Below are 6067 nucleotides of genomic sequence, written 5' to 3'. Positions count from 1 at the left end.
GAACAATTGTATCTATTCCACGGTCTACATCAGAGAGGAGTCGAGCAGTTGTATCTATTCCACGCTCTACATCAGAGAGGGGCAGTTGTATCTATCCACTGTCTACATAAGAGAGGGGTAGAACAGTTGAATCTATTCCACGGTCTACATCAGAGAGGGGGTCGATATCGCACTAATGTCAAATCAATTAAATCGTAGATAAAAATCAAAGCCACGAGTTTAAGGGAAGCCAAACCATATACGTTTGAGGACGACCGCAAGTAATGAAGCGGAGGAGGTAAAATCATCTTCAATTTAATAATGGCTCCACTTTGAACTTCGATGACTCCGATGCCCTTTATTGCTGTTTCGATACTGAAGCGGGAGTTCGATTTTCATAAATCACACATGTTTTCAATAAAAGACACTTGATTCGTTATTCATAATATTCAATCAAATGTAGATGCATGTATTTTCTTAACATCGATGGTTGTGAGACACCTCCACATCCGAGAGATACTAAATTCGGTACGTATTTACACAAAGAGATTGTGTTGAAATCATTGTTGCGGCGCAAGTGTACACGACACACAGATAGCATGAGCTTAACTTTGGGAAAACGGGACTAAATGCATGTGCGTAAAGTGTCGTCCCTGATCAGTCTGTTCCATTTGCGCAGACTAATCAAATACGAACATTTTCGCCTAATGGAGTTTCGCTAAGAAGAGGAAAAACACGATGAAAGCGGAAAGTGTCGTCCCTGTGCAGACTAATCAAGGACTATACTTAATGCACATTAATTCAGTCTGTTGCCCCAGAGCTGTGATCACATTAATAATAATATGTGTCGCGTTCTGAGAAAACTGGGCATAATGCATGTGCGTAAAGTGTCGTCCTAGATTAGCCTGTGCAGTCCGCACAGGCTAATCAGGGACGACACGTTCCGCGTTTATGGTATTTTTAGTTTCAATGAAGTCTCTCCTTACCGAAAATCAAGTTTAGGCGGAAAGTGTCGTCCCTGATTAGCCTGTGCGGACTGCATGTCTAATCTGGGATGACACTTAACGCACATGCATTAAACCCAATTTTCTCAGAACAAGGCTCACATATCTTTGAAATCGATGTATCACGTTGACGTTCTAGGTTAAGCATCCACTGCTTTTGATTTCAAAAATAAAAATAATAAAACGTGTCACTTTTCACTGAAATGTCGGCAATGAAATTACCTTGATTTCTTTCAACTTTCAAAAACTATTTATTGCCATGATTCGCTTGTTCAGAAAATACAAGCGTAACTGCGCCTTGATGATCTTTGATGCATGCGACAGTTTAATATGTTTCACTATTTACTTGACAATATGAACTTATGTAATTGCACGCTTAAAAAGTGGGAAAGATTTATTGTCTGTTATAATGATGTATTTACTAGTTTCGAAAGAGTTGATGACGATCTTATCATAGTTAACGTATCGAGACACGTGTTCGGCTGTAGATCATTAAAGCTTTACATGTGGTTATTGACCTATGACTGAATTCCGCAATAATAAAAACGCAAAAATACTAAGACACACAGCATGTTTCTTTAAAACAACCGATTTCCATCTATTGCATAATACTTGATAACAGACAAAGTGTTAAAGTCTTAGTTTTAAATACCAACATAAGCAGCGGAGTAAACGGGTTTGATAATTATACTCTTACTTTATCAATTGCGTGGATTTACTTATGTAAATTAAAGCATCTGTCTGATATAATTTCCTGCCATAAACATATTTTGACCTTGGCATTTAAGCGTGATATTGTTACTCACTACTTGACTTCCCGTGTTTAAATTGCGAGCGTGACGATTGATTGTATCGCTTCCGAATTGTAGCATTAAAATTCCACATGCAGATATGACAAGCTGCAAAATCATAAATAAAATTGAGCCGGGGCTAAATAAAAGTGCGTTAAGTGTCGTTCCCGTCTAGCCATGCAGTCCGCACAGACGTATCAGATACGACACTTACCACGTAAACTAGATTTTCGCTAATAAGAGACTTCCTTTAATCTAAAATAATAACATCAGAGCGGAAAGTGTCGTCCCTGATTAGCCAGCGCGGACTGCACTGGTTAATCTGTGACGGCACTTTGCGCACATGCATTAAAGCCCGTTTTATCAGAGACTGGCTTAATTGAACTAATGGCATAATAAACATGACCAGTGGGTGACCCGTTTTTTTGCATTCCCGGACATTCGGCACCTCGCAAATGAGTCGGAAAGGACGTTGGCACCCGATTAAATTACACGTTTGTATGGTCGGCAAATTTATGAGGTGCCGATCGTTGGGTAATGCAAAAAACCGCAGTGAGGCGATTGTCCGGCTGCCGTTGTTCCGGATACCTTTATAGGCTTAATACTTAAGTAAACTGTGTGTCACACATTTCCACTTTAAATCATGTAAACACGATTAGTGACACATTTGCTTTTTAGCTAAATATTTATACTTCTGTAACAAGTTTTGAACTTTAGAATCACATTTACAACTTTTAATAAACTACCTATGCGCGTGAAAACTGAATCTTAACTCGAGCGCTTGTAATCACGCATATCTATCATTCACGAAAGGTCGCTGGATTGGTGTCCCATAGCTTTATGCTTCACATTTTATTTTAATAACAGGCAAGTTTAATTTTTCAGGGTTTTTCCAGTGTAATTTGACTTTTTTTCATAAAAAGTTAATGCTTATGTCAGAGATTAGATAATGTTCGCTCAGTTGCTGCCATGAAAAGTTGAAATTGCCAACATGCTATAGAAGAAAAACAGTAGAATAAAAGAGACATAGGGTATGATTAATAATTTGCAAATACGATCGCATCAGTCGAGCGATCGCGTAGCCGAAGCCAGAGCCGTTGTGTTGCTGACTTCCTCTTGAGTTCTGATGCATTCAAGTGGCCACAAGAATTATGATAATTATTTTCATAATGAGACCCTCGCTTCTTTCATGATTGTGTTTATGTATATGACACCTAAATGCTTATTAGATACACAAGATTTGTCGCTTGATATGTATGACACGTCGCTATCCCGGGACAATACTATTTACTTATTTTGGTTTGTATCCCATTTTTAGCTATGAAAATGCCTTAATTCAGATGTTTAAAAAGATATAACGATGCTTTTTGATGCGTTAGTATGATATGGATGTAAATAGTGAATACTAAGATAAAGTTTGTATAAAGACACCTCCAGCATCGCAGTAGATATAGTTTCACTACACAAAAGTGCACGAAAAAACAGTGATGCTACCTGGTTGCAAACGATAGCATCGTAGAAAACTTCGAAACTCGACAAAGAAGTTATACAATTTGTGTTTTGCTTGCAATAACGTACTAAATGGCCAAATTATGAGCATTATTCACGATTGGAGCCGAGTCATGCGAAACTGTTTATTGTGTGATATGCGCCAAGCGTAGCCCAAGACCAGCCTTAGCATTCGCGCCGTGTAATCAAGTGCCTTAAAGAGACATGTTCACATATTTTGGCATGTTTTGAAGTCTGTCATTAAATGCTTTATATTGATAATTGTAAAAATTGGATCCAAACAAGCCTCTGTAAAAAAAAAACAAGAATAAAATTAAAATTAAAATTATATATATATATATTTATATAAGGCGACTCAATACTCTTCAGCCCCACGAAATAAATAAAAACGACATATAAAAAATAAAACAACATCATGCTAAATTCTAAGCGCCATTTTATAACACAATTTTAAAGTGTATGTACATAATCATAAAACGAAAATCAAATATGACACAATACTGAATGCAAAACGTTCACTGCAAATTATAATATTTTTCATTATTACATCGATATAATTTATATTACGGGCGTCGGTCTATAACACAATTTTAATATGCATAAATAAATAAATACAAAAATTAAACGACACATAACTAAAAAAAACAAGACTGAAAGCCAATAAATTAACCTCTATTGTGCATTCGCACTGGGGAATCGTTAACTCATATCTGTATACACCCCTGAAGAAGACGTGTAGTTGAAAGCGCTAGGGTATAAGATACACATATTTTACACTGTTTGAACAATTTCTTTCTTTATATATATATTTGCAGTCAACATAAAACAAAATGAGCTCACGGTCACGTTTTTACCCAGGTTCAATAGGGGCAAGCTATTTATAATTGATACGACAATCCTTGCGGATTGTATTTGTAAAGACAACAAATTGTCACTTAGCAATACTATTCCACGTGTATGGCTATGTACTTTATTGAGAATGCAACATTACACTTAGATTGGGAAATACATATCACCAAAATAAACATGATTAATTATTTACATATAACATAAAACAAAAACAACAGCATTAGTGATATGCGCTTTGTCTAAACAAAACAACCACAATAAAATTACGCACGAATATAGACAATATTAAACTCGGTAAGCCAAACAATAAAAAGACATAAAAATAAATACAAAAGATGCCCAGTTAAAGTTTAGATGCTATTTTATCTTTTAATATTAAAATCCTCTTAAAAAATATCTCACAATTTTGAAGATATTTACACAATTCAGACATAGGCATAAACAATCATGCAATAATTTAGAAAGACCCTGATCCATATCAGGTACACAAGCAATTGAAACGTGCCTACGGGTACTTTCCATAGACATTATTACCCTCTATTTACTAATTCAAAATGATTATTTGGAGTAGACGAACATATAAACACATTGTAATTAAAATAGCATTTCATACGGTATTACGAATATAGCACAATATTTATATTGTTACCAAATAATTAAATTTGTATTTGGTAACATGTGTTGTTTAGCTACACATACAAATTAATGCAAAATGTGTTTTTTTCTATGTATCAATTTGATCAAAATGTCACACAATTTACAAACATCAAGCTATTTTCAGCTATTCAAAAACAGAACAAACATGTTTCATGCATTCAATAAAAGTTAAATATAAACATTCCCAAATATGAGGAAATCTGGTCATAAAACATTTGCTGAACTTGTAGTGAAAGATTTACAGAAACTGGCCCCACTGAAAGCAAATGTGGGATTGTGGGATGGTCAATGTGAAAGGTGAAACACACTGTTACAAAACTAATAAAATGTCAAACTTTATCATAAGCAATATGTCAATACTGTTCATGTTTAATATAAGCACATTCATAAGTGTCTATTAAAAAAAATAAAATTGCAAAGCAGACTTCTTAGTTTTTATTTTTAGCTCGGTATTTTCAAAGAAAACCCGAGGTATTGTCATAGCCAGTTTGTCGTGTCGTCAACCGTCCGCGTCGTGCTAAAACCTTAACATTGGCTCTAAAATCAAAGTGCTTCCAACTACAACTTTCAAACTTCATATGTAGATGCACCTTGATGAGTTCTACACACCATACCTTTTTTAGAGTCACTAGGTCAATGGTCAAGTCACTGTGACCTCTCAAATAAATTCTGACAAGCTTTCATTTATTCAAAACTGCACCCGTAGCCGAGCGTGGCATCCTTTATGCGGTGCTCTTGTTTAAGCAAATTGTATTGCTCTGTTGTATTACTAACAGAGACAATTGCATTTCTTGACTATTGTTAGCATATGGCAACACTCCCTTAATTTTTCATTGACTGTTTTCAAATTACATGGTACTATTTTTTCTTCAGATAATCTAAAACAAAATTAAACAAATTTTAAGCAGGTGTTCTTTATAAAAAGCATTTCATATAACAATGTGTTTCTATTGCCTTAAGTATATTTTTCTCTTCAGAAGTTGTTACTGTGAATTAATTTAACAGTTTAATACATATTTTAGCATTGACACAAGAAATGTTTTTTATAACAATGGTTTCTACAAATTAATGTTAACAGTGAGTTTATCTTATAAAAATGGCAACAATACATCATTACATTACATTTAAAATACAATTGTTTTACAGTCGCTTTATGTATAAATGGCAAAATATACACTTGATGCAGTGATCAAGAAATCTTGATTAAATTACTCACTGATTAAAGAGGATACAATCTGGTCGTCTTCATGTACATATACAACTATAAAGCATAATAAA

Source organism: Dreissena polymorpha, chromosome 11 (genome assembly GCF_020536995.1).
Source record: "Dreissena polymorpha isolate Duluth1 chromosome 11, UMN_Dpol_1.0, whole genome shotgun sequence".
Lineage (NCBI taxonomy): Eukaryota > Metazoa > Mollusca > Bivalvia > Myida > Dreissenidae > Dreissena > Dreissena polymorpha.
The sequence above is the reverse complement of the archived record's forward strand: the minus strand, read 5'-3'. Positions refer to the sequence as shown.